The sequence below is a fragment of the Ptiloglossa arizonensis genome, chromosome 9 (assembly GCF_051014685.1).
Source record: "Ptiloglossa arizonensis isolate GNS036 chromosome 9, iyPtiAriz1_principal, whole genome shotgun sequence".
Taxonomy (NCBI): domain Eukaryota; kingdom Metazoa; phylum Arthropoda; class Insecta; order Hymenoptera; family Colletidae; genus Ptiloglossa; species Ptiloglossa arizonensis.
In genome coordinates this window covers 10,646,644-10,660,163 of record NC_135056.1, presented here as the reverse complement: position 1 = coordinate 10,660,163, position 13,520 = coordinate 10,646,644, and positions in this window count along the sequence as shown.

The following is a 13,520-nucleotide window of genomic DNA, read 5'->3' as shown; positions in this document are numbered from 1 at the left end:
AGATATCAGTCATTTGTAGCACACTCTCTGTTCAGGGATGTGTACTATACATGAATTAAATATTACGGGTAACGTTATTTGTGTCACAGAGCTCTGATGTTCTCTTACCATTACAGTGTCACATTCGTCATTATCGATTCAAAAAGGTATAAAATTTGAGTGATAAGAGCAGTAAGAATTAAAATAATGTGTAAAGACTGTTACTTATTCAAAAATGGTTGAAGTTGAAATTGATTTGGATTTAGTGAAATATTTTCTTCACTTCTTATGTCAGATGAACAAAATGTAGACTAGTCTATACACCGTGCACTAGAAGTCAATTTATAAAACCATATATAAAAGATCACAGCTATTAGCTCATATTAATTGCAATGTAATTAATAATTGAATCACGTTAATGTTCATGATACGATTAGTAATTACATTTTAAATAATATTGATTGCCCGGGTTTCACCAACAAGGAGGTTGCTGCGTATGGAAACCCACCCTACCTAAACCTTTTTAGCTAAACTCCAGCTTTACAGAACTATTATTCATTTATACCTCCATACCTAACGAATGAAAAACGATCATGATTGGATCGCAATTCGAAGAACCAACAAAAACGAAGTTTTCAGAAAAATATGCACAAAAATGGTTAACCATGATATAAGTCGAGTCAAAACGAAGCACTATGTTTTACAAGAATTAATCAGAAATGTGCAATTGCACAAATGAAATTCTATTTAACAAAACAGAAAGTACCAATAATTCCTACCTAAAAGAGCGCTCATACTTAATATGTATAAATATATATATAGATATTTAATTACTAAATTCAGACCCATTTACCTAACCAAACACTGCAGTGTTCCTTCCACTCTTATAAACTGCCTACCTATGTGGCCACAATATAAAAGCATGACAAATACTGATTTAAAACAGCTACACTCCAACTAGAGAATATCTGCAATAATAAAAACAAATATAGAACATGTACAAACAAATATAGAACATGTACAAACAAATCACGGCATGTGCGCTGTCCAGCCCCATAATCCTGAATATCCCTGTAAAAAAAACATCATTGAATGAATTAGTTTATGTACAAAAAAATATCACACCTGTAAAAAACGATGAGATTAGACATATAAATAAAAATACGCGCCGCGAATCTAACCGTACCGCGATAAGTACTCTCACGTGGTACAACATCCGAGCGCGACCTGTATTCATTTGCGACCCTACCTCGCATCGCGATTAGTACTATTCCGTAGTACCCGTATAAATGCGATGTGTACCCGGCTGCGACCCTAATTCGTAACGCGATCTGTACTCCCGGCAGTACTTCTTTAGGGCGCGATCGGTAAACAACCACAAGTCTACGTCCTATCGCGATCAGTACTATTCCGTAGTACTCCTATATATGCGATGTGTACCCGGCCAGGACCCTAATTCGTAACGCGATCTGTACTCCTGGCAGTACTTTTTTCGGACGCGGGCGGTATTCATCCGCGAGTCTACGTCGTATCGCGATCAGTACTATTCCGTAGTACGCCTATATAAGCGATGTGTACCCGGGCAGGACCCTAATTCGTAACGCGATCTGTACTCCCGGCAGTACTTTCTTCGGTCGCGGGGGGTATTCATACGCGAGTCTACGTCGTATCGCGATCAGTACTATTCCGTAGTACGCCTATATATGCGATGTGTACCCGGGCAGGACCCTAATTCGTAACGCGATCTGTACTCCCGGCAGTACTTTCTTCGGTCGCGGGGGGTATTCATACGCGAGTCTACGTCGTATCGCGATCAGTACTATTCCGTAGTACGCCTATATATGCGATGTGTACCCGGGCAGGACCCTAATTCGTCACGCGATCTGTACTCCCGGCAGTACTTTCTTCGGACGCGGGGGGTATTCATACGCGAATCTACGTCGTATCGCGATCAGTACTATTCCGTAGTACACCTATATATGCGATGTGTACCCGGGCAGGACCCTAATTCGTAACGCGATCTGTACTCCCGGCAGTACTTTCTTCGGACGCGGGGGGTATTCATACGCGAGTCTACGTCGTATCGCGATCAGTACTATTCCGTAGTACTCCTATATATGCGATGTGTACCCGGGCAGGACCCTAATTCGTAACGCGATCTGTACTCACGGCAGTACTTTCTTCGGTCGCGGGGGGTATTCATACGCGAGTCTACGTCGTATCGCGATCAGTACTATTCCGTAGTACGCCTATATATGCGATGTGTACCCGGGCAGGACCCTAATTCGTCACGCGATCTGTACTCCCGGCAGTACTTTCTTCGGACGCGGGGGGTATTCATACGCGAATCTACGTCGTATCGCGATCAGTACTATTCCGTAGTACGCCTATATATGCGATGTGTACCCGGGCAGGACCCTAATTCGTCACGCGATCTGTACTCCCGGCAGTACATTCTTCGGACGCGGGCGGTATTCATACGCGAGTCTACGTCGTATCGCGATCAGTACTATTCCGTAGTACTCCTATATATGCGATGTGTACCCGGCCAGGACCCTAATTCGTAACGCGATCTGTACTCCCGGCAGTACTTTCTTCGGTCGCGGGGGGTATTCATACACGAGTCCACGTCGTATCGCGATCAGTACTATTCCGTAGTACGCCTATATATGCGATGTGTACCCGGGCAGGACCCTAATTCGTAACGCGATCTGTACTCCCGGCAGTACTTTCGTCGGACGCGGGCGGTATTCATACGCGGGTCTACGTCGTATCGCGATCAGTACTATTCCGTAGTACTCCTATATATGCGATGTGTACCCGGCCAGGACCCTAATTCGTAACGCGATCTGTACTCCCGGCAGTACTTTTTTCGGACGCGGGCGGTATTCATCCGCGAGTCTACGTCGTATCGCGATCAGTACTATTCCGTAGTACGCCTATATATGCGATGTGTACCCGGCCAGGACCCTAATTCGTAACGCGATCTGTACTCCCGGCAGTACTTTCTTCGGACGCGGGGAGTATTCATACGCGAGTCTACGTCGTATCGCGATCAGTACTATTCCGTAGTACACCTATATATGCGATGTGTACCCGGGCAGGACCCTAATTCGTAACGCGATCTGTACACCCGGCAGTACTTTCTTCGGTCGCGGGGGGTATTCATACGCGAGTCTACGTCGTATCGCGATCAGTACTATTCCGTAGTACGCCTATATATGCGATGTGTAACCGGCCAGGACCCTAATTCGTAACGCGATCTGTACTCCCGGCAGTACTTTCGTCGGACGCGGGCGGTATTCATACGCGGGTCTACGTCGTATCGCGATCAGTACTATTCCGTAGTACTCCTATATATGCGATGTGTACCCGGCCAGGACCCTAATTCGTAACGCGATCTGTACTCCCGGCAGTACTTTCTTCGGACGCGGGGGGTATTCATACGCGAGTCTACGTCGTATCGCGATCAGTACTATTTCGTAGTACACCTATATATGCGATGTGTACCCGGGCAGGACCCTAATTCGTAACGCGATCTGTACTCCCGGCAGTACTTTCTTCGGACGCGGGGGGTATTCATACGCGAGTCTACGTCGTATCGCGATCAGTACTATTCCGTAGTACTCCTATATATGCGATGTGTACCCGGGCAGGACCCTAATTCGTAACGCGATCTGTACTCACGGCAGTACTTTCTTCGGTCGCGGGGGGTATTCATACGCGAGTCTACGTGGTATCGCGATCAGTACTATTCCGTAGTACGCCTATATATGCGATGTGTACCCGGGCAGGACCCTAATTCGTAACGCGATCTGTACTCCCGGCAGTACTTTCTTCGGTCGCGGGGGGTATTCATACGCGAGTCTACGTCATATCGCGATCAGTACTATTCCGTAGTACGCCTATATATGCGATGTGTACCCGGGCAGGACCCTAATTCGTCACGCGATCTGTACTCCCGGCAGTACATTCTTCGGACGCGGGCGGTATTCATACGCGAGTCTACGTCGTATCGCGATCAGTACTATTCCGTAGTACGCCTATATATGCGATGTGTACCCGGGCAGGACCCTAATTCGTAACGCGATCTGTACTCCCGGCAGTACTTTCTTCGGTCGCGGGGGGTATTCATACGCGAGTCTACGTCGTATCGCGATCAGTACTATTCCGTAGTACGCCTATATATGCGATGTGTACCCGGGCAGGACCCTAATTCGTCACGCGATCTGTACTACCGGCAGTACTTTCTTCGGACGCGGGCGGTATTCATACGCGAGTCTACGTCGTATCGCGATAAGTACTATTCCGTAGTACTCCTATATATGCGATGTGTACCCGGGCAGGACCCTAATTCGTAACGCGATCTGTACTCCCGGCAGTACTTTCTTCGGTCGCGGGGGGTATTCATACGCGAGTCTACGTCGTATCGCGATCAGTACTATTCCGTAGTACGCCTATATATGCGATGTGTACCCGGCCAGGACTCTAATTCGTAACGCGATCTGTACTCCCGGCAGTACTTTCGTCGGACGCGGGCGGTATTCATACGCGGGTCTACGTCGTATCGCGATCAGTACTATTCCGTAGTACTCCTATATATGCGAAGTGTACCCGGCCAGGACCCTAATTCGTAACGCGATCTGTACTCCCGGCAGTACATTCTTCGGACGCGGGCGGTATTCATACGCGAGTCTACGTCGTATCGCGATCAGTACTATTCCGTAGTACGCCTATATATGCGATGTGTACCCGGGCAGGACCCTAATTCGTAACGCGATCTGTACTCCCGGCAGTACTTTCTTCGGTCGCGGGGGGTATTCATACGCGAGTCTACGTCATATCGCGATCAGTACTATTCCGTAGTACGCCTATATATGCGATGTGTACCCGGGCAGGACCCTAATTCGTCACGCGATCTGTACTCCCGGCAGTACATTCTTCGGACGCGGGCGGTATTCATACGCGAGTCTACGTCGTATCGCGATCAGTACTATTCCGTAGTACGCCTATATATGCGATGTGTACCCGGGCAGGACCCTAATTCGTAACGCGATCTGTACTCCCGGCAGTACTTTCTTCGGTCGCGGGGGGTATTCATACGCGAGTCTACGTCGTATCGCGATCAGTACTATTCCGTAGTACGCCTATATATGCGATGTGTACCCGGGCAGGACCCTAATTCGTCACGCGATCTGTACCACCGGCAGTACTTTCTTCGGACGCGGGCGGTATTCATACGCGAGTCTACGTCGTATCGCGATAAGTACTATTCCGTAGTACTCCTATATATGCGATGTGTACCCGGGCAGGACCCTAATTCGTAACGCGATCTGTACTCCCGGCAGTACTTTCTTCGGTCGCGGGGGGTATTCATACGCGAGTCTACGTCGTATCGCGATCAGTACTATTCCGTAGTACGCCTATATATGCGATGTGTACCCGGCCAGGACTCTAATTCGTAACGCGATCTGTACTCCCGGCAGTACTTTCGTCGGACGCGGGCGGTATTCATACGCGGGTCTACGTCGTATCGCGATCAGTACTATTCCGTAGTACTCCTATATATGCGATGTGTACCCGGCCAGGACCCTAATTCGTAACGCGATCTGAACACCCGGCAGTACATTCTTCGGACGCGGGCGGTATTCATACGCGAGTCTACGTCGTATCGCGATCAGTACTATTCCGTAGTACTTCTATATATGCGATGTGTACCCGGCCAGGACCCTAATTCGTAACGCGATCTGTACTCCCGGCAGTACTTTCTTCGGACGCGGGGGGTATTCATACGCGAGTCTACGTCGTATCGCGATCAGTACTATTCCGTAGTACACCTATATATACGATGTGTACCCGGGCAGGACCCTAATTCGTCACGCGATCTGTACTCCCGGCAGTACATTCTTCGGACGCGGGCGGTATTCATACGCGAGTCTACGTCCTATCGCGATCAGTACTATTCCGTAGTACTCCTATATATGCGATGTGTACCCGGCCAGGACCCTAATTCGTAACGCGATCTGTACTCCCGGCAGTACTTTCTTCGGTCGCGGGGGGTATTCATACGCGAGTCCACGTCGTATCGCGATCAGTACTATTCCGTAGTACGCCTATATATGCGATGTGTACCCGGCCAGGACCCTAATTCGTAACGCGATCTGTACTCCCGGCAGTACTTTCGTCGGACGCGGGCGGTATTCATACGCGGGTCTACGTCGTATCGCGATCAGTACTATTCCGTAGTACTCCTATATATGCGATGTGTACCCGGCCAGGACCCTAATTCGTAACGCGATCTGTACTCCCGGCAGTACTTTTTTCGGACGCGGGCGGTATTCATCCGCGAGTCTACGTCGTATCGCGATCAGTACTATTCCGTAGTACGCCTATATATGCGATGTGTACCCGGCCAGGACCCTAATTCGTAACGCGATCTGTACTCCCGGCAGTACTTTCTTCGGACGCGGGGGGTATTCATACGCGAGTCTACGTCGTATCGCGATCAGTACTATTCCGTAGTACACCTATATATGCGATGTGTACCCGGGCAGGACCCTAATTCGTAACGCGATCTGTACTCCCGGCAGTACTTTCTTCGGACGCGGGGGGTATTCATACGCGAGTCTACGTCGTATCGCGATCAGTACTATTCCGTAGTACTCCTATATATGCGATGTGTACCCGGGCAGGACCCTAATTCGTAACGCGATCTGTACTCACGGCAGTACTTTCTTCGGTCGCGGGGGGTATTCATACGCGAGTCTACGTCGTATCGCGATCAGTACTATTCCGTAGTACTCCTATATATGCGATGTGTACCCGGGCAGGACCCTAATTCGTAACGCGATCTGTACTCCCGGCAGTACTTTCTTCGGTCGCGGGGGGTATTCATACGCAAGTCTACGTCGTATCGCGATCAGTACTATTCCGTAGTACGCCTATATATGCGATGTGTACCCGGCCAGGACCCTAATTCGTAACGCGATCTGTACTCCCGGCAGTACTTTCGTCGGACGCGGGCGGTATTCATACGCGAGTCTACGTCGTATCGCGATCAGTACTATTCCGTAGTACTCCTATATATGCGATGTGTACCCGGCCAGGACCCTAATTCGTAACGCGATCTGTACTCCCGGCAGTACTTTCTTCGGTCGCGGGGGGTATTCATACGCGAGTCTACGTCGTATCGCGATCAGTACTATTCCGTAGTACGCCTATATATGCGATGTGTACCCGGGCAGGACCCTAATTCGTCACGCGATCTGTACTACCGGCAGTACTTTCTTCGGACGCGGGCGGTATTCATACGCGAGTCTACGTCGTATCGCGATAAGTACTATTCCGTAGTACTCCTATATATGCGATGTGTACCCGGGCAGGACCCTAATTCGTAACGCGATCTGTACTCCCGGCAGTACTTTCTTCGGTCGCGGGGGGTATTCATACGCGAGTCTACGTCGTATCGCGATCAGTACTATTCCGTAGTACGCCTATATATGCGATGTGTACCCGGCCAGGACTCTAATTCGTAACGCGATCTGTACTCCCGGCAGTACTTTCGTCGGACGCGGGCGGTATTCATACGCGGGTCTACGTCGTATCGCGATCAGTACTATTCCGTAGTACTCCTATATATGCGAAGTGTACCCGGCCAGGACCCTAATTCGTAACGCGATCTGTACTCCCGGCAGTACATTCTTCGGACGCGGGCGGTATTCATACGCGAGTCTACGTCGTATCGCGATCAGTACTATTCCGTAGTACGCCTATATATGCGATGTGTACCCGGGCAGGACCCTAATTCGTAACGCGATCTGTACTCCCGGCAGTACTTTCTTCGGTCGCGGGGGGTATTCATACGCGAGTCTACGTCATATCGCGATCAGTACTATTCCGTAGTACGCCTATATATGCGATGTGTACCCGGGCAGGACCCTAATTCGTCACGCGATCTGTACTCCCGGCAGTACATTCTTCGGACGCGGGCGGTATTCATACGCGAGTCTACGTCGTATCGCGATCAGTACTATTCCGTAGTACGCCTATATATGCGATGTGTACCCGGGCAGGACCCTAATTCGTAACGCGATCTGTACTCACGGCAGTACTTTCTTCGGTCGCGGGGGGTATTCATACGCGAGTCTACGTCGTATCGCGATCAGTACTATTCCGTAGTACGCCTATATATGCGATGTGTATCCGGGCAGGACCCTAATTCGTCACGCGATCTGTACTCCCGGCAGTACTTTCTTCGGACGCGGGCGGTATTCATACGCGAGTCTACGTCGTATCGCGATCAGTACTATTCCGTAGTACGCCTATATATGCGATGTGTACCCGGCCAGGACCCTAATTCGTAACGCGATCTGTACTCACGGCAGTACTTTCTTCGGTCGCGGGGGGTATTCATACGCGAGTCTACGTCGTATCGCGATCAGTACTATTCCGTAGTACGCCTATATATGCGATGTGTACCCGGGCAGGACCCTAATTCGTAACGCGATCTGTACTCCCGGCAGTACTTTCTTCGGTCGCGGGGGGTATTCATACGCGAGTCTACGTCATATCGCGATCAGTACTATTCCGTAGTACGCCTATATATGCGATGTGTACCCGGGCAGGACCCTAATTCGTCACGCGATCTGTACTCCCGGCAGTACATTCTTCGGACGCGGGCGGTATTCATACGCGAGTCTACGTCGTATCGCGATAAGTACTATTCCGTAGTACTCCTATATATGCGATGTGTACCCGGGCAGGACCCTAATTCGTAACGCGATCTGTACTCCCGGCAGTACTTTCTTCGGTCGCGGGGGGTATTCATACGCGAGTCTACGTCGTATCGCGATCAGTACTATTCCGTAGTACGCCTATATATGCGATGTGTACCCGGCCAGGACTCTAATTCGTAACGCGATCTGTACTCCCGGCAGTACTTTCGTCGGACGCGGGCGGTATTCATACGCGGGTCTACGTCGTATCGCGATCAGTACTATTCCGTAGTACTCCTATATATGCGATGTGTACCCGGCCAGGACCCTAATTCGTAACGCGATCTGTACTCCCGGCAGTACATTCTTCGGACGCGGGCGGTATTCATACGCGAGTCTACGTCGTATCGCGATCAGTACTATTCCGTAGTACTCCAATATATGCGATGTGTACCCGGCCAGGACCCTAATTCGTAACGCGATCTGTACTCCCGGCAGTACTTTCTTCGGACGCGGGGGGTATTCATACGCGAGTCTACGTCGTATCGCGATCAGTACTATTCCGTAGTACTCCTATATATGCGATGTGTACCCGGGCAGGACCCTAATTCGTAACGCGATCTGTACTCCCGGCAGTACTTTCTTCGGTCGCGGGGGGTATTCATTCGCGAGTCTACGTCGTATCGCGATCAGTACTATTCCGTAGTACGCCTATATATACGATGTGTACCCGGGCAGGACCCTAATTCGTCACGCGATCTGTACTCCCGGCAGTACATTCTTCGGACGCGGGCGGTATTCATACGCGAGTCTACGTCGTATCGCGATCAGTACTATTCCGTAGTACTCCTATATATGCGATGTGTACCCGGCCAGGACCCTAATTCGTAACGCGATCTGTACTCCCGGCAGTACTTTCTTCGGTCGCGGGGGGTATTCATACGCGAGTCCACGTCGTATCGCGATCAGTACTATTCCGTAGTACGCCTATATATGCGATGTGTACCCGGGCAGGACCCTAATTCGTAACGCGATCTGTACTCCCGGCAGTACTTTCGTCGGACGCGGGCGGTATTCATACGCGGGTCTACGTCGTATCGCGATCAGTACTATTCCGTAGTACTCCTATATATGCGATGTGTACCCGGCCAGGACCCTAATTCGTAACGCGATCTGTACTCCCGGCAGTACTTTTTTCGGACGCGGGCGGTATTCATCCGCGAGTCTACGTCGTATCGCGATCAGTACTATTCCGTAGTACGCCTATATATGCGATGTGTACCCGGCCAGGACCCTAATTCGTAACGCGATCTGTACTCCCGGCAGTACTTTCTTCGGACGCGGGGGGTATTCATACGCGAGTCTACGTCGTATCGCGATCAGTACTATTCCGTAGTACACCTATATATGCGATGTGTACCTGGGCAGGACCCTAATTCGTAACGCGATCTGTACTCCCGGCAGTACTTTCTTCGGACGCGGGGGGTATTCATACGCGAGTCTACGTCGTATCGCGATCAGTACTATTCCGTAGTACTCCTATATATGCGATGTGTACCCGGGCAGGACCCTAATTCGTAACGCGATCTGTACTCACGGCAGTACTTTCTTCGGTCGCGGGGGGTATTCATACGCGAGTCTACGTCGTATCGCGATCAGTACTATTCCGTAGTACTCCTATATATGCGATGTGAACCCGGGCAGGACCCTAATTCGTAACGCGATCTGTACTCCCGGCAGTACTTTCTTCGGTCGCGGGGGGTATTCATACGCGAGTCTACGTCGTATCGCGATCAGTACTATTCCGTAGTACGCCTATATATGCGATGTGTACCCGGCCAGGACTCTAATTCGTAACGCGATCTGTACTCCCGGCAGTACTTTCGTCGGACGCGGGCGGTATTCATACGCGGGTCTACGTCGTATCGCGATCAGTACTATTCCGTAGTACTCCTATATATGCGATGTGTACCCGGCCAGGACCCTAATTCGTAACGCGATCTGAACACCCGGCAGTACATTCTTCGGACGCGGGCGGTATTCATACGCGAGTCTACGTCGTATCGCGATCAGTACTATTCCGTAGTACTTCTATATATGCGATGTGTACCCGGCCAGGACCCTAATTCGTAACGCGATCTGTACTCCCGGCAGTACTTTCTTCGGACGCGGGGGGTATTCATACGCGAGTCTACGTCGTATCGCGATCAGTACTATTCCGTAGTACACCTATATATACGATGTGTACCCGGGCAGGACCCTAATTCGTCACGCGATCTGTACTCCCGGCAGTACATTCTTCGGACGCGGGCGGTATTCATACGCGAGTCTACGTCGTATCGCGATCAGTACTATTCCGTAGTACTCCTATATATGCGATGTGTACCCGGCCAGGACCCTAATTCGTAACGCGATCTGTACTCCCGGCAGTACTTTCTTCGGTCGCGGGGGGTATTCATACGCGAGTCCACGTCGTATCGCGATCAGTACTATTCCGTAGTACGCCTATATATGCGATGTGTACCCGGCCAGGACCCTAATTCGTAACGCGATCTGTACTCCCGGCAGTACTTTCGTCGGACGCGGGCGGTATTCATACGCGAGTCTACGTCGTATCGCGATCAGTACTATTCCGTAGTACTCCTATATATGCGATGTGTACCCGGCCAGGACCCTAATTCGTAACGCGATCTGTACTCCCGGCAGTACTTTCTTCGGTCGCGGGGGGTATTCATACGCGAGTCTACGTCGTATCGCGATCAGTACTATTCCGTAGTACGCCTATATATGCGATGTGTACCCGGGCAGGACCCTAATTCGTCACGCGATCTGTACTACCGGCAGTACTTTCTTCGGACGCGGGCGGTATTCATACGCGAGTCTACGTCGTATCGCGATAAGTACTATTCCGTAGTACTCCTATATATGCGATGTGTACCCGGGCAGGACCCTAATTCGTAACGCGATCTGTACTCCCGGCAGTACTTTCTTCGGTCGCGGGGGGTATTCATACGCGAGTCTACGTCGTATCGCGATCAGTACTATTCCGTAGTACGCCTATATATGCGATGTGTACCCGGCCAGGACTCTAATTCGTAACGCGATCTGTACTCCCGGCAGTACTTTCGTCGGACGCGGGCGGTATTCATACGCGGGTCTACGTCGTATCGCGATCAGTACTATTCCGTAGTACTCCTATATATGCGAAGTGTACCCGGCCAGGACCCTAATTCGTAACGCGATCTGTACTCCCGGCAGTACATTCTTCGGACGCGGGCGGTATTCATACGCGAGTCTACGTCGTATCGCGATCAGTACTATTCCGTAGTACGCCTATATATGCGATGTGTACCCGGGCAGGACCCTAATTCGTAACGCGATCTGTACTCCCGGCAGTACTTTCTTCGGTCGCGGGGGGTATTCATACGCGAGTCTACGTCATATCGCGATCAGTACTATTCCGTAGTACGCCTATATATGCGATGTGTACCCGGGCAGGACCCTAATTCGTCACGCGATCTGTACTCCCGGCAGTACATTCTTCGGACGCGGGCGGTATTCATACGCGAGTCTACGTCGTATCGCGATCAGTACTATTCCGTAGTACGCCTATATATGCGATGTGTACCCGGGCAGGACCCTAATTCGTAACGCGATCTGTACTCACGGCAGTACTTTCTTCGGTCGCGGGGGGTATTCATACGCGAGTCTACGTCGTATCGCGATCAGTACTATTCCGTAGTACGCCTATATATGCGATGTGTATCCGGGCAGGACCCTAATTCGTCACGCGATCTGTACTCCCGGCAGTACTTTCTTCGGACGCGGGCGGTATTCATACGCGAGTCTACGTCGTATCGCGATCAGTACTATTCCGTAGTACGCCTATATATGCGATGTGTACCCGGCCAGGACCCTAATTCGTAACGCGATCTGTACTCACGGCAGTACTTTCTTCGGTCGCGGGGGGTATTCATACGCGAGTCTACGTCGTATCGCGATCAGTACTATTCCGTAGTACGCCTATATATGCGATGTGTACCCGGGCAGGACCCTAATTCGTAACGCGATCTGTACTCCCGGCAGTACTTTCTTCGGTCGCGGGGGGTATTCATACGCGAGTCTACGTCATATCGCGATCAGTACTATTCCGTAGTACGCCTTTATATGCGATGTGTACCCGGGCAGGACCCTAATTCGTCACGCGATCTGTACTCCCGGCAGTACATTCTTCGGACGCGGGCGGTATTCATACGCGAGTCTACGTCGTATCGCGATAAGTACTATTCCGTAGTACTCCTATATATGCGATGTGTACCCGGGCAGGACCCTAATTCGTAACGCGATCTGTACTCCCGGCAGTACTTTCTTCGGTCGCGGGGGGTATTCATACGCGAGTCTACGTCGTATCGCGATCAGTACTATTCCGTAGTACGCCTATATATGCGATGTGTACCCGGCCAGGACTCTAATTCGTAACGCGATCTGTACTCCCGGCAGTACTTTCGTCGGACGCGGGCGGTATTCATACGCGGGTCTACGTCGTATCGCGATCAGTACTATTCCGTAGTACTCCTATATATGCGATGTGTACCCGGCCAGGACCCTAATTCGTAACGCGATCTGTACTCCCGGCAGTACATTCTTCGGACGCGGGCGGTATTCATACGCGAGTCTACGTCGTATCGCGATCAGTACTATTCCGTAGTACTCCAATATATGCGATGTGTACCCGGCCAGGACCCTAATTCGTAACGCGATCTGTACTCCCGGCAGTACTTTCTTCGGTCGCGGGGGGTATTCATACGCGAGTCTACGTCGTATCGC